We start from the raw sequence: 25,606 nt of genomic DNA on the forward strand, positions 1-25,606 counted from the left end.
TCAATGTTATTTGGTTAAATGTTCACAATTTCTCCAATACCTCTCAAAATACCTCTAGCAAGTCTTCTATTGTTGGTCAAAGTTCTTTCAATTTCAAGATCAATGGGTAACAAGTTACCTTGTGATTTACTAGACATGCAAAATATCAAACAACTCGAAAACAATTAGAACAACCTTGAGAAGATTGACTTCCCCAAGGTAAAGAAAGACACAACTAAAAACAATTAATGAAAATCAAATCAAGTTAACACCGTCCCCGGCAACGGCGCCATTTTTGGTGTCGGTTTATAACTCGTCGTCAAAAGCTACCTAACCAAAACAATATTTATAACTTCACAAACTACTCTTAGCAAAGAGGTAAATAAAGGTCGGATCCCAAGGGACGGGTATTGATGTAGGATTTTCAATTGCAAATGGTTGTGTCTTAGGGTGTCACAATTTGGGTTGAGATAGGAGATCAACTAAACTAATCAACAATATAAAGCAAAGTAATAAAAACAAGCAAGGTGATTAAAATGAGATGTAAACAATTGATTAAAAGCACTAGGGTGTCATGGGTTCATAGGGGATTCATGGGAGTTGATCATACAAAAATGTTTTCTACTAGATGCAAGCGCTTATTGTTGTGATGGGATCAAGTTGGTGTATAAGCTTACAATCCCTAAGAAGATTTGGGTCCCGGAGCCGAATCGATTAGATTGTACAACACCTAGAAGTCGACTTAGTCCTTCCTATTCAACTATATGCATGGTCTAATGAGACTCGACTTGGTGTATAAGCTTACAAGTCTCATTGAAAAGATAAGTGATGGGTAAAGAAATGCAAGGATTCATAGGCTCCCATTTCATCAAACATAATATGTGCATAAGTTGAAATCACAACAAGCAAGCAAATTAATTATGAAAACACATTAGATTAAGCATGAATAAATCCCCATGTTGGTTTCCCCTAATTCCCCATTGACCCTAGTTAAGGAAACTACTCACTCATTATCGAGTTTAGAATGCTAATATGGTTGTCAATCATACTAGCAAAGCAAAACAAGATGAATAAATGAAAATGATTAACAATAATTGTAACACCCCCATTTATTCGGGAGCCTTTCGCTAGAAATTCCCAAATAAATAGGACTGTTACCATCTCGGTTTTCCGAGGTTGTGGATAACAAAGTACAACAAACCAAAGTACTTTAAATTAAAACTTTAACGATTACATGTTTATTACAAATTTAATCAACTAAAACTTAATATAAAATATTTACAACTCGCAGCGGAAATAAATAAAGTGATATAATTATTCTATGTGATCTAGACTTCAACTATGGTCCAAGCCAATCTCTCATCCCAATGCTCCCGAGTCAGCTAATCTTTGGTACCTGTCAAATCTACTCCCCATAAAACGGTTCACCGCAGGTGTTCACGAATACACTGTCAACCGCGAGGTTGAGTAGGAATAAATACTAACAACAAAAACACACGATATCAATCCAACTTCCTTTTTATATTGCACAACCCCCTGACAACGTGCCCATCTTTTTCTTAGCACACCTCCCTTAACAACGTGCTCACTTTACATCATTCCAACCGAAGTTGAAGTATCCACCATCCCAACCGAAGTTGAGGTATCCATCATCCCAACCGAAGTTGAGGTATTCACCATCCCAACCGAAGTTGAGGTATTCACCATCCCAACCGAAGTTGAGCTATTCATCATCCCAGTACTGAGGTATCCAACAATTACGACATGAGATAACCAACAACCACAATATCACAACTAATAATTCATCCAACAACATTATCGAGTAAAAGTTGAGTAGGATTTATCCCTACCTGGCAAGCAAGCACTCCAATTACGCAATCCAATAATTAAAGCTCATAAATCCGATTATAAACTCTTCACAATTTTCGTCACCTATATAATAATAACAATTACAACAATTATAATTACTAACTTTACTTATTTATTCATTTATTTATTCCTTTTATTTAATTATTCAAATTAATTAATTATTATAATTATTAAAGGTTTATGATAACTAAAAACCCGATTCAATTACGAACCCGACTCACCTGAACTAATTAAACAATTAAAACCCGTCACAAAAACAAACACACACCACCCTATACACGGTTTATAAACCGTGACCAACACCCCTCATAAAACCCACCAAACCCGACACCACAGGCCACCGCGACCACCACCCAACCTACCTACCTCCTCCCTACACCATGGACCATCCAACAATCCCCCAACCACCAGCTTAACCGCCACCAGCCACCCTCAAAAACACGCCCTAATCCACCCGACACCAACAACACTCACCTGACACCCCCATAAAACCCGCCCATAACCACCACCTAACACCTTCACCGCCACCTACAACCACTAATCAACTCACCAATCCACCCTTGACAAAAGCCACCCAAAACCACCCCAACCCAGACCTCCTACAACCACTAAAAACCCCCTCGAAAACCGCCTGCCCAGAACACGTCCTTCTCCCCTGTTTTCGCCACCACCGCCGCAAACCGCCATCTCCGGCCACAAAGACACCACCAAGGTGGTCGACTAACCACCCCCGACACAAACCCACCTTACCCAGATCAAGACTCGACCATTAACGGGTTCAATTACCCATTCCAATCCCTCACAACCAAACCCGCATAACCGCCTGACCAGCCACTTTTAGTCGCCCTAAACACTACCCTACCACGGTCAAAGACGGTCAACAATGGTTAGGTCAGAAACTTTGCAGTCCAATGTCGCTATAGGTCCAATTCCCGAGTCCTATGGTGGTCTATAGAAGTCATACTATCGATCTAAAGATGCTTGCATGAAAAGAATATAAACCGATTTAAGATGAATTATTACCTCAAGTTTATTAATTGATTTAGGTTAATTCCTTCTTCTTCCGTCTCCTAAAGCTCCTTCTTTTAATTTATGAATTATTTCTCATATTTAAGGTGGTATTTATAGTGTAAGATTTAGAGAATACGAGGCCAATTAGGAAACTATGTAACTTACCTTATTCTAATTAGTATAGAAATTGTCATTATAATTATATCATTATTATTATCACATATTATTAACCTTACCATAACTATGATTTCCTCATATAATACTTACTAATTTATTATTGCCATAATTTTATTATTATTATTATTATTATAATTATAATTACCTTTATATATTATTATCTCCTTATTATACTATTATAAATTTCCCGATATAAATCCCGATTACACTCGTACCAATTTAATAAGTTTCGGCCCATATAATAATAGCACACGGCCCAAAGCACAAATATTAGCCAAACCCAATTCCCGACTTGAATTATTAATTTATTATTTAATTAACTTCTTACTTGTATTTATTATTAGAAATGTCATTTAATCACTCATTAAATTACATAAATTATTCATATAAATTATTATTAAAATGCGGAGTATTACAGTCTTCCCCCCTTAAAATGAACTTCGTCCCGAAGTTCGCCCACAACTACCACCACATCACTTATAAACACCCTTACAACTAAGCATCATCCAACACCATCATCCATTTACGATTATCATCCATACCAATCGCATCACAAGGTATCACAACAACAATTCAAAACATTCGTAGTATTACATTCCTTCCTCCTAAAAATTAACTTCGTCCTCGAAGTTCGGAATATCAAACAATAGGAACTAACAGTTCATTGTTGTAACGCCACAAAATAGTAAAACAAACATTGTAACATATACAAGTATTATTTCCAACGCGAATTAATGGTTAAATGAATACAAAAATAAACTCGCAGCGGAAAATAAATAAGTGATATAACTATATATGTGATCTAGACTTCATCTAAGGTTCCAAGTTTGGCTCTCATCCCAATGCTCCCAAGTCAGCTAATCTTTGGTACCTGTCAAATCTGCTCCCCATAAAACGGTTCACTGCAGGTGTTCACGAATACACAGTCAACCGCGAGGTTGAGTAGGAATAAATACTAACCACAAAAACATACGATAACAATCCCACTTCCTTTTTACATTGCACAACCCCCTGACAACGTGCTCCATCCTTTTTCTTAGCACACCTCCCTTAACAACGTGCTCACTTACATCATTCCAACCGAAGTTGAGGTATTCACCATCCCAACCGAAGTTGAGGTATTCACCATCCCAACCGAAATTGAGGTATTCACCATCCCAGTATAAAACTGAGGTATTCAACACTAAGACCATGATCAACCACAATAGTAATCATGTCAGAACGAGTCTGAGGTATCCAATAATTACGACATGAGATAACCAATAACCACAATATAAACCAACATATACAATTTAATTCTCCCTTCCAACAGTTACGATATTATTAACCAATCGTATGCAATATAAATCTTCCTTCCAACAATTACGATTATATCAACCAACAGAACTCACATACGATCAATTCACTTTAATACAAACCATCCAACAAACATTATCGAGTAAAAGTTGAGTAGGATTTATCCCTACCTGGCAAGCGATTCCAATTAAGCAGCTTAAGCAATCCAAATAATTAAAGCAATCCGATTATAATTCTTCACAACCGTCACCTAATCAAAATATTATAATTCTTCCATCAATTATTAATTATTACTTCTCATTATTATTTATAAATTATCTTTATTCAAATTAATTATTATTTACTATTATTATTAAAGATTTACAATAAATAAAACCCGAATCAATTACAAACCCGACTCACCCGAACGAATCACTTAAAACCCGTCACAAAAACAAACACACAAAAACCCCCAAAACAAGGCTTAGAAAACATGTACACACACCCCCATAAACACACCCAAAACCGACACAACTGACCACCACGACCACCACCCAGTCAGCCTACCACCACCCTACACCACGACCCATCCAACCATCCCCTTACCACCCATCAAAACACCCCCGGCAGCCTATAAACGCATGCCCTAACCCCCTTCTCCACCCGCCATTAACAACCAACCACCACCATCCAACACAATTGTCCATTTACGATTATCAATCATACCAATATCCTTACAAGGTATCACGATAATAACTCAAAACATTCGTAGTATTATATTCCTTCCCCTAAAAATAAACTTCGTCCTCGAAGTTTGAAATAGCAAACAACAGGAACCACCAAATTATTGTTGTAATGCCACAAATAAAATAAAGAACACACATTGTAACACTAGTCAATTATTACTTCAAACACAACTCCAAGTAATGATTAAATGAATAACAAAACATTTGATTTTCTTCCAAATAGCAACCACATCATATAGGATATTCGAACTAATCATTACTTAAACTTAAACTTCTTACTTTAACTATCGACGAATACATTGCCAGACTAAATAATAATCTCTAACCAAATACGCATAACTGTTTAGTTAATCTTTTCTTAATAATGAAATTTAACTTAAACATGGATGCAACTAATATAAATATTTAGACTTAGGGCAACACGTTCCGCATATCACTATACATGTCATTCTACTTCACATAATTGACAACATCAAAATATAAATGTGCAAGAGATAAGAAACAAAACTTATACTTTTTTTTTAAGGCTAAGAAAAACATGTTATAACTTCTAAAAATCATTAAAATACATAATAACATAATTACTTATTGAGAACATATATTTTTTTAGAAAATACAGAGAGTTAGTAAACCATGAGAAAAGAATCGAGTCAAAACCTCATAGGATCAATTTATAATGCATTTTACAAACTACTTGGTCGAAACATAAATTTTACAGCAATTGTCTGAAACTTAGGTCAATTTGTAAAAATCACCATAAATTGTCAAAATACTTCTTTACAACGTGGCTTATCAACTTAGAAACATACACGAGTCTATTAAACAGTGGAGTTGGAATTTTACCAAATGATTAAGTAGTTATTTAATTGGAAAATTATACAAAAACATGGCGTAGAAGCAACACTGTACAGGAACATTTCGACCACTGTCCACTAAAATATTTATTTCTCCTAAACCGTATATTATTTGAACATGACACCAGTGGCATATGAAAGCTAAATCACAAGGGTGGACAAGAATTTTAAACAGACAGTAAATGGCAGCCAAAACAATCAAGGGTAAAAATCTTGTGAAATCAACCAAAATCGCATTCTTCACAATTCCACACAACGATTAATACTTCATATGTTTAATCATATGCAATCCTTCCAAATACATGCCAACATACTTCTTCATATCAACATTCTTAAAACAATGCTTAAAAAATCATATCACACCCCTCCTCCGTAAAATAAGGTTACGCCCCCGTAACCGCAACCATTAATGACAACAATACACAACCAAGACAAACAAAATTCCTAAGAGAAATATACTATATTCATTTTAAATTACCCCACACTCTCAAGTATTCTCTCAAGGTTCCCGGTTCAAAACTGAAAGGACAAGGTACAAATTAAGGATAGATTCTTAACCGCACTAAGAGGGGCTCCTAACAGTTTCTACCCGGGGTTCATTTTTATTTTGACACATCCTAAGTTCATTATTATTCATTAGGTAGGCCTGAGGATCGTTTTGCTCTGATACCACTTTGTAACACCCCATTTATTCGGAAGCCTTTAGCTAGACATTTCCAAATAAATAGGATTGTTACCATCTCGGTTTCTCGGGGTAGTAGATAACAAAGTCCAACTCACCAAAGTACTTTAAATAAAACTTTAATGATTAGATATGTTTTACAAATTAACCAACTAAAACTTAATATAAAAATAAATACAACTCGCAGCGGAAAATAAATAAGTGATATAACTATATATGTGATCTAGACTTCATCTAAGGTTCCAAGTTTGGCTCACATCCCAATGCTCCAAAGTCAGCTAATCTTTGATACCTGTCAAATCTGCTCCCCATAAAATGGTTCACCGCAGGTGTTCACGAATACACAGCCAACCGCGAGGTTAAGTAGGAATAAATACTAACAACAAAAACATACGATAACAATCCCACTTCCTTTTTACATTGCACAACCCCCTGACAACGTGCTCCATCCTTTTTCTTAGCACACCTCCCTTAACAACGTGCTCACTTACATCATTCCAACCGAAGTTGAAGTATCCACCATCCCAACCGAAGTTGAGGTATTCACCATCCCAACCGAAGTTGAGGTATTCACCATCCCAACCGAAATTGTGGTATTCACCATCCCAGTATAAAACTGAGGTATTCAACACTAAGACCATGATCAACCACAATAGTAATCATCTCAGAACGAGTCTGAGGTATCCAATAATTACGACATGAGATAACCAATAACCACAATATAAACCAACATATACAATTTAATTATCCCTTCCAACAGTTACGATATTATTAACCAATTATATGCAATATAAATCTTCCTTCCAACAATTACGATTATATCAACAAACACAACTCACATACGATCAATTCACTTTAATACAAACCATCAAACAAACATTATCGAGTAAAAGTTGAGTAGGATTTATCCCTACCTGGCAAGCGATTCCAATTAAGCAGCTTAAGCAATCCAAATAATTAAAGCAATCCGATTATAATTCTTCACAACCGTCACCTAATCAAAATATTATAATTCTTCCATCAATTATTAATTATTACTTCTCATTATTATTTATAAATTATCTTTATTCAAATTAATTATTATTTACAATTATTATTAAAGATTTACGATAAATAAAACCCGATTCAATTACAAACCTGACTCATCCAAACTAATCACTTAAAACCCGTCACAAAAACAAACACACAAAAACCCTCAAAACAAGCCTTAGAAACCATGTACACACACCCCCATAAACACACCCAAAACCGACACCACTGACCACCACCACCACCCAGTCAGCCTACCACCTCCCTACACCACGGCCCATCCAACCATCCCCTAACCACCCATCAAAACACCCCCAGCAACCCATAAATGCATGCCCTAACCCCCTTCTCCACCCGCCATTAACAACCAACCACCACCATCCAACACAATTGTCCATTTACGATTATCAATCATACCAATATCCTCACAAGGTATCACGATAATAAATCAAAACATTCGTAGTATTATATTCCTTCCTTCCAAAAATAAACTTCATTCTCGAAGTTTGAAATAGCAAACAACAGGAACCACCAAATTATTGTTGTAATGCCACAAATAAAATAAAGAACACACATTGTAACACTAGTCAATCATTACTTCAAACACAACTCCAAATAATGATTAAATGAATAACAAAACATTTGATTTTCTTCCAAATAGAAACCACATCATATAGGATATTTGAACTAATCATTACTTAAACTTAAACTTCTTACTTTAACTATCAACGAATACATTGCCAGACTAAATAATAATCTCTAACCCAATACGTATAATTGTTTAGTTAATCTTTTCTTAATAATGATATTTAACTTAAACATGGATGCAACTAATATAAATATTTAGACTTAGGGCAACACATTCCGCATATCACTAGAAATGTCATTCTACTTCACATAATTGACAACATCAAAATATAAATGTGCAAGAGATAAGAAACAAAACTTATACTTTTTTTTTCAAGGCTAAGAAAAACATGTTATAACTTCTAAAAATCATTACTACATAATAACATAATTACTTATTGAGAACATATATTTTTTAGAAAATAAAGAGAGTTAGTAAACCATGAGAAAAGAATCAAGTCAAAAACTCATAAGATCAATTTATAATGCATTTTACAAACTACTTGGTCGAAACATAAATTTTACAGCAATTGTCAAAAACTTAGGTTAATTTGTAACAATCACCATAAATTGTCAAAATACTTCTTTACAACGTGGTTATCAACTTAGAAACATACACGAGTCTATTAAACAGTAGAGTTGTAATTTTACCAAATCATTAAGTAGTTTTTTAATTGGCAAATTTTACAAAAACATGGCGCGGAAGCAACACTGTACAGGAACATTTCGACCACTGTCCACTAAAATATTTATTTCTCCTAAACCGTATATTAATTGAACATGACACCAGTGGCATATAAAAGCTAACTCACAAGGGTGGACAAGAATTTTAAAAAGTCAGTAAATGGCAGCCAAAACGATCAAGGGTAAAAATCTTGTGAAATCAACCAAATCGCATTCTTCACAATTCCACACAACGATTAATACTTCACATGTTTAATCATATGCAATCCTTCCAAATACATGCCAAATTACTTTTTCATATCAACATTCTTAAAACAATGCTTAAAAAAATCATATCACACCCCTCCTCCGTAAAATAAGGTTACGCCCCCATAACCGCAACCATTAATGACAACAATACACAACCAAGACAAACAAAATTCCTAAGAGAAATATACTATATTCATTTTAAATTACCCCACACTCTCAAGTATTCTCTCAAGGTTTCCGGTTCAAAACTGGAAGGGCCAAGGTACAAATTAAGGCTAGCTTCTTAACCGCACTAAGAGGGGCTCCTAACAGTTTCTACCCGGGGTTCATTTTTATTTAGACACATCCTAAGTTCATTATTATTCATTAGGTAGGCCTGAGGATCGTTTTTCTCTGGTACCACTTTGTAACACCCCCATTTATTCGGAAGCCTTTAGCTAGACATTTCCAAATAAATAGGATTGTTACCATCTCGGTTTCCCGAGGTAGTAGATAACAAAGTCCAACTCACCAAAGTACTTTAAATAAAACTTTAATGATTACATATGTTTTACAAATTAACCAACTAAAACTTAATATAAAAAATAAATACAACTCGCAGCGGAAAATAAATAAGTGATATAACTATATATGTGATCTAGACTTCATCTAAGGCTCCAAGTTTGGCTCTCATCCCAATGCTCCCAAGTCAGCTAATCTTTGGTACCTATCAAATCTGCTCCCCATAAAACGGTTTACCGCAGGTGTTGATGAATACACAGTCAACCGCGAGGTTGAGTAGGAATAAATACTAACAACAAAAACATACGATAACAATCCCACTTCCTTTTTACATTGCACAACCCCCTGACAACGTGCTCCATCCTTTTTCTTATCACACCTCCCTTAACAACGTGCTCACTTACATCATTCCAACCGAAGTTGAATTATCCACCATCCCAACCGAAGTTGAGGTATTCACCATCCCAACCGAAGTTGAGGTATTCACCATCCCAGTATAAAACTGAGGTAGTCAACACTAAGACCATGATCAACCACAATAGTAATCATCTCAGAACGAGTCTGAGGTATACAATAATTACGATATGAGATAACCAATAACCTCAATATAAACCAACATATACAATTTAATTCTCCCTTCCAACAGTTACGATATTATTAACCAATCATATGCAATATAAATCTTCCTTCCAACAATTACGATTATATCAGCCAACACAACTCACATACGATCAATTCACTTTAATACAAACCATCCAACAAACATTATCGAGTAAAAGTTGAGTAGGATTTATCCCTACCTGGCAAGTGATTCCAATTAAGCAGCTTAAGCAATCCAAATAATTAAAGCAATCCGATTATAATTCTTCACAACCGTCACCTAATCAAAATATTGTAATTCTTCCATCAATTATTAATTATTACTTCTCATTATTATTTATAAATTATCTTTATTCAAATTAATTATTATTTACTATTATTATTAAAGATTTACGATAAATAAAACCCGATTCAATTACAAACCCAACTCACCCGAACTAATCAATTAAAACCCGTCACAAAAACAAACACACAAAAACCCCCAAAACAAGGCTTAGAAACCATGTACACACACCCCCATAAACACACCCAAAACCGACACCACTGACCACCACGACCACCAACCAGTCAGCCTACCACCTCCCCACACCACGGCCCATCCAACCATCCCCTAACCACCCATCAAAACACCCTCGGCAGCCCATAAACGCATGCCCCAACCCCCTTATCCACCCGCCATTAACAACCAACCACCACCATCCATCGTGTATAAAACCCACCACCACGACTACTATAGCCACTCCCACATCCAACGATCACCACCATTATCACCCTTGGTCTACTAGGGTTCTAATGGTACTCCCATCCTCACTCACGGTCAGAAACACAACCTCGACACTCGTCTTAAAACAGCCGCGACAAATCCCTTGTTCTCCCCTATTTTCGCGGAATTCCGGCCACCACCAACACCAACCGCCACCTGCAGCCATGCCAACACCTCCACTGTGGTCGAATACCTTCCCCCCATCACAACCCTACCATTCCCAGGTTAAGACTCGGCCATTAGAGAGTTCAATTACTCACTACAATCACCCACGACCTAACCCGCAACACCCCCTAACCAGCCACCTTTAGCAGCCTGCCACCGCCACCCTAGGCCTTCCCTCACACCACCACTACACCCATTCCAACCCTTGCAACCCCACGTACCATCTCCCAAAGTTTGGTTTGATTCCGTCAAGGTTTGGGTCAGTTTCTAAGCGTCTTATGATCGTCTCACATTCAGCTGTATAAGAAAATAAAACGAGATTATAAATTGTTACCTATTAATTACCGCTTGCTAAATTCTGTCTCCAAAAGCTCCTTCTCTTAATTTGTGATTTATATCTCATATTTAATAGCGTATTTATAGTGTAGGATAATAGAGAATGTGGGGTCAATTAGGAAATTATTATAACTTAATTTATTCTAATTAGTATAGGAATTGTAATTACTATTATATTATTATTATTATCATATATTATTAATCTTACCATAACTACGATTTCCTCACACAATATTTACTAATTTTATTATTGTCATAACTTATTATTATTATTATTTATAATTATAATTACCTTTATATATTATTATTCCCATATTAATTCCCGATACAAATCCTGATTATACTCATACTAGATGAACCATGAAATTCGGCCCAAATAACAATGGCACACGGCCTAATGCTAAATATTAGCTAAACCCAATTCCCGACTTGAATTATTAATTTATTATTTAATTAACGTCTTACTTGTATTTATTATTAGAAATGTCTTTAATCAATTATTAATTTACATAAATTGCTTTCATAAATTATTATCAAAATATGGGGTATTACAGTCTTCCCCCCTTAAAATGAACTTCGTCCCGAAGTTCGCCCACAAGTACTACCACAACGCTTATAAACATTTACATAACTAAGCACCATCCAAAACAATCAAGCGATAAAATTTCGAGAAACCAACCAAAATCACAACAATTAATACTTCACATGTTTAATCATATTAACCCCTTCCACATACATGCCAATATATTTTCCCCATATCATCATGCTTATAACAATGCTTAAATAAATCATGTCACACCCTTCCTCCGTAAAATAAGGTTACGCCCCCGAAACCGCAACCATTAATAACAACAATATGCAACCAAGACAAACAAAATTCTTAAGAGAAACATACTATATTCATTTTAAATTACCCCACACTCTCAAGTATTCTCTCAAGGTTACCGGTTCAAAACTGGAAGGGCCGGAAGTTTGGTGGGAGGGGCCCTACTCATCCTAAGCCTTAAGGGGGCACCTAACAGTTTCTACCCGGGTTCATTTTATTAGACACATCCTATGTTCATTTATTGTTCATTGGTTAGGCCTGAGGATCATTTTGCTCTGATACCATTTTGTAACACCCCCATTTATTCGGGAGCCTTTAGCTAGACATTCCCAAATAAATAGGACTGTTACCATCTCGGTTTCCCGAGGTAGTGAATAACAAAGTACAACAAACCAAAGTACTTTAAATTAAAACTTTAACAATTACATGTTTATTACAAATTTAATCAACTAAAACTTAATATAAAATATTTACAACTCGCAGCGGAAATAAATAAAGTGATATAATTATTCTATGTGATCTAGACTTCAACTCTGGTCCAAGTCAAGCTCTCATCCTAATGCTCCCGAGTCAACTAATCTTTGGTACCTGTCAAATCTACTCCCCATAAAACGGTTCACCGCAGGTGTTCACGAATACACTGTCAACCGCGAGGTTAAGTAGGAATAAATACTAACAACAAAAACACACGATAACAATCCAACTTCCTTTTTATATTGCACAACCCCCTGACAACGTGAACATCTTTTTCTTAGCACACCTCCCTTAACAACATGCTCACTTTACATCATTCCAACCGAAGTTGAAGTTGAGGTATCCATCATCCCAACCGAAGTTGAGGTATTCACCATCCCAACCGAAGTTGAGGTATTCACCATCCCAATCGAAGTTGAGGTATTCACCATCCCAGTACTGAGGTATCCAACAATTACGACATGAGATAACCAACAACCACAATATAAACCAATGACATATACTTCACAACTAATAATTCATCCAACAACATTATCGAGTAAAAGTTGAGTAGGATTTATCCCTACCTGGCAAGCAAGCACTCCAATTACGCAATTCAATAATTAAAGCTCACAAATCCGATTATAAACTCTTCACAATCCGTCACCTATATAATAATAACAATTACAACAATCATAATTACTAACTTTACTTATTTATTCATTTATTTATTCCTTTTATTTAATTATTCAAATTAATTATTTATTATAATTATTAAAGGTTTATGATAACTAAAAACCCGATTCAATTACGAACCCGACTCACCCGAACTAATTAAACAATTAAAACCCGTCACAAAAACAAACACACACCACCCTATACACGGTTTCCAAACCCGACACCACAGGCCACCGCGACCACCACCCAACCTACCTACCTTCTCCCTACACCACGGACCATCCAACCATCCCCCAACCACCAGCTTAACCGCCACCAGACACCCTCAAAAACACGCCCTAATCCACCCGACACCAACAACACTCACCTGACACCCCCATAAAACCCGCCCATAACCACCACCTAACACCACCTTCACCGCCACCTACAACCACTAATCAACTCACCAATCCACCCTTGACAAAAGCCACCCAAAAGCACCCCAACCCAGACCTCCTACAACCACTAAAAACCCCTTCGAAAACCGCCTGCCCAGAACACGTCCTTCTCCCCTGTTTTCGCCACCACCGCCGCAAACCGCCATCTCCGTCCACCAAGACACCACCAAGGTGATTGACTAACCACCTCCAACACAAACCCACCTTACCCAGGTCAAGACTCGGCCATTAAAGGGTTTAATTACCCATTCCAATCCCTCACAACCAAACCCGCATAACCCCCTGACCAGCCACTTTTAGTCGCCCTAAACACCACCCTACCACGGTTAAAGACGGTCAACAATGGTCAGGTCAGAAACTTTGCAGTCTAATGTCGCTATAGGTCCAATTCCCGAGTCCTAGGGTGGTCTATAGAAGTCATACCATCGATCTAAAGATGCTTGCATGGAAAGAATATAAACCGATTTAAGATGAATAATTACCTCAAGTTGATTAATTGATTTAGGTTAATTCCTTCTTCTTCCGTCTCCTAAAGCTCCTTTTTTTAATTTATGAATTATTTCCCAGATTTAAGGTGGTATTTATAGTGTAAGATTTAGAGAATACGAGGCCAGTTAGGAAACTATGTAACTTACCTTATTCTAATTAGTATAGAAATTGTCATTATAATTATATTATTATTATTATCACATATTATTAACCTTACCATAACTATAATTTCCTCATATAATACTTACTAATTTATTATTGCCATAACTTTATTATTATTATTATAATTATAATTACCTTTATATATTATTATCTCCATCTTATATTATTATAAATTTCCCGATATAAATCCCGATTACACTCGTACCAATTTAATAAGTTTCAGCCCATATAATAATAGCACACGGCCCAAAGCACAAATATTAGCCAAACCCAATTCCCGACTTGAATTATTAATTTATTATTTAATTAACGTCTTACTTGTATTTATTATTAGAAATGTCATTTAATCACTCATTAAATTACATAAATTATTATTAAAATACGGAGTATTACAGTAATCAAACAAGGTTAAGAGAGAATTATACCTATGAAGATGATTCCAAATAATAAAGCAAAGAATAATAGAAGTACTTGATGATCGATGGAAGGTTGTCAATCCTCCACATAAACCCAAATAATCTTCTAATTACCCAAAATAAATGAAGAACAATAGAGAAATTAAGGAAAGATTAAGTATTGAGATTTGTATTAAGACTAGATTAAAAGTTGATTACAAGATTAAGGAATGATTTGAACTTTATTAAGAAAGTATTAAGAGTGTATGTTAATCTAAGTAGTACAATAGGTATTTATACTAAAGATTAGGTACAAAGATTAGGGTTACTAAGGGCTTAAATGACTATTAAGTGCTTAAGAAAAGTTGAGGAAATGCTCTTCTCGAAGGAAATGAGCATCTCCGTTTTGCTAGTCTCGCCACGATCCGTGCGTCTTGGGGAGTGGCACGGGCTCTCTGGACTGTGATCCAACCGGATTGGTTAGGAAGACGCTCGGATCCTATGGCTGCAAGACGAGCGTCTTGTCTGGGAGACACTCGGATGGTGGTGAAGGAAGACGCTCGGATCGTCTGTGATCCGCTCGGATCCCACGGCAACCTGCTTCTCTTCTTTTCTTCCTTCATAATCCGCGAGGATCATTCCGGGGATGTAAGGATCCTTTCGTCATTGCCCATTTTACTTTATTATCTACATAGGCCTTCTAGTGATGTCTTCTATTTGATGCTTGGTCATTAGATTCAATCAATTTAGCTCCATTTCGCCATGTAAATGCAAGGTTAGCACTCCCTTCCTACCAAGGGGACAAAACCTAAAAGAATATGCAAAATGGGAAACTAAAGATAGTAAATGACCCAATTATGCACTATAAAGCATAGGAACGAGGTTAATTCGGGGACTAAATGTGCTCAAATATGAGTCACATCAATTAGTTGTTTAATGTTAATAATATGACACACCATGAAAATAAGTGCAAGCACAATATTTTGGTTAAAAAAGTAGACACGTACTCAATCCAAACAAATGTAATCCTTTGTAATATTAAAACTCATCCAATGGCTAACAAATTCGTAGTTACGACAAAAATGTAAAATGGCTAGACGATATCACAACGACTTTCCCGATCTATGTAATTACTGTGTATGTTACCTATTTAACTCGTGAGACGGATATATCCGTTATAAGAAAGACATATTATTAAATCTAACGTCATAATACTCACAAACTTCCTTTAGCAAATTCTTGGTCCAGTTGAGATTGTAACACCCCCACATACAAAGGTGTCTTACCAAGGACCACCCTAGCATGAGAGGCTGTTACCATCTCGGTTGCCCGAGGATAGTATATCAAAAAAAACTATTCCACAACATTTATTAAAGTATATAAGTTAAAGTTTACATATTTCCAAAACCAAAACAAAACAAGTGTTTACTAATACTCAAAACAACTGACGTCTTATGCAGCTAAACTCGTAACAGCGGAAGCTAGACTCGAAGTGATGACTCCCCATCTCGTCCCCATAGCTAAAGACCACCATCACCTGTCACAATATGCTCACCATCCCCGAATGGATCACCACAGATTTACAAAACAACAACGGGGTCAATTCACTGCATAATCAAAATAAGAAGAGATACAATAAAGATAAAACAGTTGTTCCATAACCAATCTCCAACACCCAATCACATCTCGTAACTGACTACACACTAAAGTGTGTAGCCCTGCCATTGGGGGATCACAGCCTTACCCACCTATGCCCCGCTCATCACACGAGCGATAACCCAAGTTCATTAAGGTGCATATCCCCTCTTGTGGCGGGTTCCACAAAGGGCGAATCAAGGGCGTGAAGCCACTCCCGCAAGTGACTCCACTCATCCGAGGACGCACTTCGCAAACATCATCAACCATCTCAACTCCAACAGCCCATACTCCAATCCACCAACAACAATCAATCAACAATATTAATCATATCAATTAATCACAACTATAATACTACGGAATTTGTTAAGCTGTATACTCGACCGAGTAGAGCCTACTTGGCCGAGTAGTGTTAATTGTGGAGTCTGTTTTGGTTCTGTCGGGGAATACTCGGCCGAGTATGGGGAATACTCGACCGAGTAGAGGATACTCGGCCGAGTATAGCTTTACTCGACCTAGTATCCGGTCTAGAGAGTGTTATTTTACCGGTTGAATTAGGGAATGTTTAGGGTTATATTATATTCAACGTCAGTTTCTAAACATCATTTCCAACCCTAATCATTTTACGATTACTCTAATCACTCCCTAATCATCCTGTAATCTTGTTGTGTGTGCAATCGTCGTGGTCCTTGCGTATAATCTCTTATTCTACTGTTGGTAAGTTTCATTTCCATGTCATTTGTATTCTTTTGGGGTTACTGTATATAGGAATTGGGAAATATGAGGGATCCTGCAATGTGTAATTGTGTTATGTGGTTATTGTATAGGAGAAGACTTCGTAGAGGAGCCTTTCTGATTGTTCGGTTTCCGTTCTACTGTTGATTGCTAAGGTAGGGTTTTTCCCTACTCAGTTTACTGTTCATTGTTTAAGACATGATTGTTTTGTAATTATTGTTTTCTGCTGATCATCGAAGTATGGGTGTTGTTGTGACGGTGTTGGTGTGGAGATGTTGGGGCAGTTGTGATGCTGTGTGTTTGTGATTGTGGTGGAGTCACTTGCGGGAGCGGCTTTACACCCTAGTTCGCCCTCCGTGAAACCCGCCACGGGAGGGGATGTGCACATTAAGGGACAGGGATTGTCAGTCGCTCGTTGATGAGCTGGACTAGGTGGGATCGGTGCGGTCACCCATCAAGCGGCGAGGATTACCTGTGCGATGGGTAATCGGCGGGCTACACACTTTGGTGTGTAGTCGATTCTTGTGTGAGATCGGGAGACTGGGGTTGGAGGATGATCGATTGGTTACCTCGTTTGTTTGTCTTATATTGATTGAGTAATCTCGACCCGTTGTTGTTTGTGGAATATGCTGTGATCCATTCGGGGATGGTGAGCAGGCTTGACAGGTATTGCTAGTGGTGAGCTTGGGGCAGTCATGGGAGCGTTGTCATCACCAGTCGTAGCATCACCGTCCGAGTCTTAGTTTTGATTTTATTAGTTGTCAGACATTGGAGTTGTTTTATTGAATCAGTTTTGAATTTTGGTTTGATGTAAACTTTAACACTTTATGGTATTCTAATAAATGTGCTCAGTTCAGACGTTTTTGATATGTACTAACCTCGAGCAACCGAGATGGTAACACACTTTCATGGTAAGGTGGTCCTGGTAAGGCATCTTGGTATGAGGGGGTGTTACAAAGTGGTATCAGAGCCGATGATTCCGGCACCTAAACAAATGAATATAATGAACTTAGGGAGTCTAAATCAAATGAACCCTGTGTGGGGTAATATCCGTATAAAACCCTTTCTTTATAGGATTATAACGCAAAATTTATATGTAGTTTATAGTCATAAAACGAAAACAACAAGGAAACGACAAAGATATAGAAATAACCTTCGGTCCTAGTGCAAAAGGCAATGAGAGATCAAGTTAGATCTCCTCCTAATCGTTGCACCCAAGATGTCCGAGTAATGCCCTTGTGCTAGAGAGAATCCCCTAATTGCTTTGCAATATCGAGGGGATAGTTTTGTGAGTTTGTGTTGGATGAGAGATCCGGAATTCAGGAGGCACAATTCCCAAAAACCCTAATAATTTTTAGCAAATGAATTAGCATTAGGTTAACAAGAGAATGAGCTTCTCTTATTCCTATACCATTCGGCCAAACCGTGTGGATCAAGGGGAAGTGGGCTTCCACTTCCTCTTAATTTAAACTTGTGGTCCGGTTCATAATTCGCTAAGTGTATATGACGCGGTTTCATTATAGACTGTCATCGGTTATCGGAAATTAAGGCATCAACTAATAATACGGGTTAGTTGAATTATTAATACATGTCCGACAAAACAGTATTGTATAATTTTATTCAATATACATTTAATTAAATATAAAACGCTTATATTTAATTTCTAATTAATTAGGTTAATTCGCCTTTAGCCCATGATATTTAATCCGTATTAAATATAATATCTCAACATCACATTTTGACTAATTATTAGTCAAATAACTCAGACTAACTGGTTAGTCAAATTTGGCATCTACATGACTGTATTTTCATACCGTCACATCACTCAAACGTATCCTATAGGTGTGACTTTTAGGGACCAGTTGATCACCGCCATCTGTATGACAATAACGTCAAACTTATCTAGCAAGCCAACCGTTATTGATAAACGTGGATCAACTGATAATAATACCAAAAGTATGCCCTTTGATCCTTTTAGAGATTTATAAGTCCTTGCACTAACTGTTAAGGACACCAACCCCAACAAGCTCCCACTTGTCCGTACAAGTGTATGTGCAATGACGTTATCCGCACTAACTGGAGGACACAGCTCCAACAAACTCCCACTTGTCCGTACAAGTGTATGTGCGATAACCGATTCTCATATTCATTTAAAATTTCTCCCACTCAATGTAAAACAATTTGCAGATCTGGATCCACAAAGGTCGTATTTTACAATCGATCTGGATCTAGAGTGGTTTCCCCGACTAGAGAGTAACTTAACTGATAAAACGAATCCGTATCCGAGCATGGCCATGCATTTCGATTCTGACTCCTCGAGTGGCCCCGAGAAACATCGAGTACCGATAAAGGCTGAATATTTCCTTCAACTCGAACTCCTTCCGATCTAAGCACAGCATGAAATGACCCAGAAACAATCTACTTGGCCCCCTATTACGGATGACCGTGAGAAAGAAACCAAAGTCACCCAAAATCTGCCTTAGTCTCAAGAGACAGTCGATAGTCAAAAGAATCGACTCTTAGGATCACCATGGAGGTCCTATCCACGACCGGGCACCGAATGTTATAAAACATTTAGGACTCCACGTCGTTGTCACAATTGTGTCCTACGAAATATCCGTATAAATCGCCTCTGTGATTGGTCAGTCAACCTGTTGACTTATGGCTAGTTGAACCCACCATCAACCAACGTCACAAAATAATTGCCAGAGTTATCAGCTCATGTGGGCAATTAAGGACTGAAAAATATAATGTTCGTTCAGTTCACTTTGTGGTGTTCAAAATTTGTCGTACAAATCCACATGAAAAACAATATATATATAAAAATATCAAAACGATGATGTTGTATAGAGTACAAAAGCGAATGAATCTAATCCATAAAAGAGTACTACAACTTAGGAACACGTTTAATTCCCATGGAATTAACGTGCCCTTCATGCTTATCTTGTCGTAATGCTTTAGTGAGAGGATCTGCTATGTTATCATCTGTAGCAATCTTTTCTATCACTACTGCCTTTTGCTCTACATAATCCCGGATTAGATGAGCTTTCCGTTGTACATGTCTAGACTTGTTGCTAGACTTTGGCTCCTTAGCTTGGAAGATGGCACCACTATTGTCGCAATAGATGGTGATCGGGTCATTCGAACTAGGCACTACAGATAGCCCATGTAAGAATTGACGCATCCATATCGCTTCCTTTGTAGCTTCGTACGCGGCATAGTACTCGGACTCGATCGTAGAATCTTTAACATTTGTTTCGAACTCTTCCACCGATCTGCGGCGCCATTAAGAGTAAAAACGAATCCAGTCCGAGATTTCGAGTCATCACGATCCGTTTGGAAGCTAGCATCTGCGTAACCGATTCTTGCATAGCTTTTGAGAGCCTCCATAAGTCAATGCCCAATCTTTAGTCCTCCGTAGGTACTTAAGAATGTTCTTGACGACCCGGCCAATGTGATTCACCTGGATCTTTGTTGGAATCGACTTGTCATACTCAATGCATATGCCACGTCTGGACGCGTGCATATCATGGCATACATGATTGATCCTATAGCCGAAGCATAAGGAATCCGGGTCATGCGCTCTTTCTCTTCCGGTGTCTCTGGTGCCTGAGACTTGCTCAAATGCACCCCTGGAGACATAGGAAGGAACCCCTTCTTGGAGTTAGTCATCTTTGAATCTCTCTAGGACTTTGTCTATGTAAGACTCTGATCGAGAGATAGCATCCGTCGTGATCTATCTCGATAGATACGGATGCCTAGAATTCTTTGTGCCTCTCCCAGATCTTTCATCTGGAAATGGTTTTTCAACCATACTTTCACCGAAGTTAAGAGAGGTATGTCATTCCCAATCAGGAGTATGTCGTCAACATACAATATTAGGAAGACAATCTTGCTCCCACTCGACTTGATATATAGACATGGTTCCTCGACCGATCGAGTAAATCCATTTTCTTTTATCACTTGGTCGAAGCGATGATTCCAACTCCTTGATGCTTGCTTAAGTCCATAAATGGAACGCTTAAGCTTGCACACTTTCTTAGGATGTGCTGGATCGATGAAACCTTCGGGTTGTACCATGTACAACTTCTTCCTCCAAAAAACCGTTTAAGAAGGCGGTTTTCACGTCCATTTGCCAAATTTCATAGTCATGAAAAGCGGCAATCGCTAAGATAATCCGAATGGAACGCAGCATGACTACGGGTGCAAAAATCTCATCGTAGTGCAAACCTGGCACTTGGGTGAAACCTTTAGCAACAAGTCGTGCTTTATAGATATCTTGTTGACCTTCCACAGAATGCTTTATCTTGTAAAGCCATTTGCATTGAAGGGGACGAACCTTAGCGAGTAAGTCAACAAGATCCCATACGTTGTTCTCATACATAGAGTCCATCTCGGATTGCATGGCCTCAAGCCATAGCTTTGAGTCGAAACTAGTCATGGCACCTTTATAGGTTGCGGGTTCACTACTCGTTAAGAGTAGAACGTCATCTATATCATGTTCCTCGACCATACCAATGTATCATGCGGAGGAATAGAGACTCTTCCCGACCTCCTAGGTTCCTCAGGAATATTCACCGCGGCCGGGATTGAAGGAATAGGTTCCTCCAATGGTTGCTCGGTGTTTGGTTCTGGAATCTCCGACAGGTCGAAGGTTCTATCACTCTTTGCATTCTCGAGAAATTCCTTCTCTAAGAATGTCGCACTAGCCGCAACAAAAACACGTTGTTCGGTTGGCGAATAGAAGTAATGACCACGTGTTCCTTTAGGATAACCTATAAAGTATGTCTTGACCGATCGCGGGCCGAGCTTATCTTCAGGTCTCCACTTGACATAAGCCTCACAGCCCCAAACCCGTATAAAGGACAAGTTAGGGACCGTTCCCTTCCATAGTTCATATGGAGTCTTGTCAACAGCTTTAGACGGACTTCGGTTAAGTATTAGAGCGGTGACAAAGAGCATAACCCCATAATGAATCAGGTAAAACCGTGTGACTCATCATGGATCGAACCATATCAAGTAGTGTTCAATTTCTCCGTTCGGACACACCATTCAGTGAGGTGTTCCAGTGGAGTTAATCGTAGGGCGATCCCACGGTCTTTAAGGTGTTGATCAAACTCGTGAGAAAGATACTCGCCACCACGATCTGAACGTAGTGTTTTTATCTTTCTACCAAGTAGGTTCTGTACCCTATTTTGGTATTCTTTGAATTTCTCAAAGGATTCACTTTTGTGCTTCATTAAGTAGACATAGCCATATCTACTTAAATCATCCGTGAAAGTGATGAAATACCTATAGCCTTCTCGTGCGGTGATTGACATAGGACCACATACATCCGTGTGTATGAGCCTAATAGGTCGCAGCGCATTCCAACACCTTTGAAGGAAATACGAGCCATCTTACCGATGAGACATGATTCACACGTGCCAAATGATTGAAAATCAAAGGCCGAGATAGCTCCATTTTTAATGAGCTGTTTTACGCGTTTCTCATTAATGTGTCCCATACGGCAGTGCCATAGATACGTTTGATCTTTGTCACCAACCTTTAACTTTTTATTCATTACGTGTAATATTTCGGTCGTCTGATCTAAAACATAAATTCCATTCAAGGAGACTGCCTTGCCATAAATCATATTGTGTAAAGAGAAAATGCAAGCATTATTTTCTATTACAAATGAAAAACCAAGTTTGTCAAGTGCGGCTAAACCAAATAATGTTTTTCGAAAGACTAGGAACATAATAGCAATCATATAATGATAACTCAAATCCGCTAGGAAGCTGGATCACATATGTCCCCTTTGAAATGGCAGCCACTCTTGCTCCATTCCCAACACGCAGTCAACCTCACCCTTTACGAGAGGCTCGAGATTTCGAGGCCCCCGCACATGATTACACAGATGAGAACCACAACCAGTATCTAGTACCCAAGTTCCGTAACTTGCATGGTTAATCTCAATCATATGAATAAAAGTAGAAGGAGAAGACATACCAACAGGTTTAACGCGACCCGCTTTTATGTCCTCATGATAAACAGGACATGTCCGCCTCCAATGCCCATCTTGTGGCGGTGATGGCATTCCATGTTTTCGGTTTTGCTCTTTGTCGCGCCTGATGAGTTGCTCGACTCACCAGGCCCACTCTTACCTGGACCCGACTTCTTAAACTTCGGTTTACCTCTTTAGGTTTGCACGAGCTTTGCCCTTACCTTTCCCTTTGTTTGACACGACGAGAACATCCTGTTTCATGCTCCCACCGGAGCTTCATGTCCTTCTCGGTGCATACGAGAAGGGAGTGGAGTTCATGGGGAGTTTTCTTCAAATCATTCATATAGTAATTCGCTCTAAATTGCGAATAACCATCGTGGAGTGAGTGAAGTATCCGGTCGATCACAATGTTCTCGCTGATCTTACAATCAAAGGTCTCCGACTTCTCGACATTCTCAATCATGCTTTGAGAATGTGTGGGCTAACTGGTTGGCCCTTAAAGTCTCGCATCAAAGAAGCGAGTGGTATGCTCATAGGTCACGATTCTCGGTGCTTTCGAGAATTCCTTAGTGAGCGTGGTGAATATCTTGTTTGCACCATGGGCTATGAAGCGTTTCTGCAAATTGGATTCCATTGCAAAAATGAGTACGTTTTTAATCGCACCCGCTTCCATACGAAAATCATTAAACTTGGTGATTTCAGCAGCTCTCTAGCCGTGGGACCTGGGTTTGCGGGAGGGGCTCTAATAGATATTTGAGCTTCCCGTCGGCGGCGGCATTCCGTAATGCCGCCTCCCGTCCGCGAAGTTTGATCCATCATTCTTGATCGAGTTGATGATTCATCGATTCATGAAGATCCGAAGCCAGGACTCACGGTCCAATGTGGCACTAGGCATTGGGTCGTTCAAGTGACCAGCCATTTTGTTATTAGCAGTTTTAACAGTTCGTGATCTACACTGAAAAGGAAGAAAAACAAAACGAAATAAGCAACTCATCGAGGTGATTTAAGTCTATTTTAAAATTCATTTTAACATGTAGACTCAATGCACTTGCATAATTGATCTCCCTCAAGAATGATACAAGTGATTCCAAGACTCAATTTCTGTAAATTGATAAGCCAACTGTTTAGCTAATTCTTCCGGAAGAACTCTTGGTCGATAGATTTCCGTAAATCCTATCTATAGTCCACCATAGTCACAGGATCGTACGAGTGACCATAGTGTTGAGATAAAATAGGTCAATCGGTTCCAACTTACCCGACGTAGAAGGGGTCATATTATGCCTACCGACGAAGAAGGGAGTCATTGAGTTTGACCTATAAAGACCGTTCTCAATTTTTGTTTATACGAGGAAGATCCCATCAACTAAATTATAATTCATATTAAGTGAACGAATAACTAGCGTTTGCGTGAATGAATTAATTTGGGTGATGGCTTATAATCGTGTGACATGCGAATGTCAAAGAAAACTAACTCGTGACCTCTATATGTGTCAGTTTTCATGCAATTATTAGGTGGTTTGGTTTTTAGGCGGAATATGATGCATACTATCGTTACAATAAAATAAATAAATGAATGCAATACGTAAATAAAAATTTCCTAGTGTGGCCTATCCTAGTAAAAAGAACAAAATACAACTTTGGAATCCACCGTTGGACCCGAAAAGCTTGTCTTGATGTTCCATCTTTATCCAAGTAGCGGGAGTGAGCATCCGGTCTCCATCTTTAGTCTTCTCAAGAATTACAATTTAAAATTTACAAATATAAACCTATTTACATTCTAAATAAAAACTGTAATTAAAAGAAATAAAATGGAGATACGAGATCTCAAAATACAACCAAGACCGTGTTCCATCATTACGGTAACACGTTCTACTAAGGCCACACTAAGTTACAACCGTTTGCAAAATAATTAAATACGTAATTAAAAGGCATTCAAAACATTCAAAATATAAACAAGAACGACAAATTAAAATGCATCAACTAAAAATTAAATTTATTCGTGACATAATTCCGTAATTATGTTAAATTTTTATCCAAACCACCAAAGATAATTAAAATTATGTGACAAAACCGCTTCATCAACTTAATTTTAATTCGATATAATCCGTTACTTTAAATCGTTTTAAAGTAACTTTAGTTTACGTGGGTGAACCGTTTCACTAACAAGCGAGAGCATAAAAACGTTTTATGCATAAAATGGCCGAAAAAAAACGAAATTTTTTTTTTTTTTTCTTCTGTACTGCTGTACGTGAACAGTACCAGG

Source organism: Silene latifolia, chromosome Y (genome assembly GCF_048544455.1).
Source record: "Silene latifolia isolate original U9 population chromosome Y, ASM4854445v1, whole genome shotgun sequence".
NCBI classification, from domain to species: Eukaryota; Viridiplantae; Streptophyta; class Magnoliopsida; order Caryophyllales; family Caryophyllaceae; genus Silene; species Silene latifolia.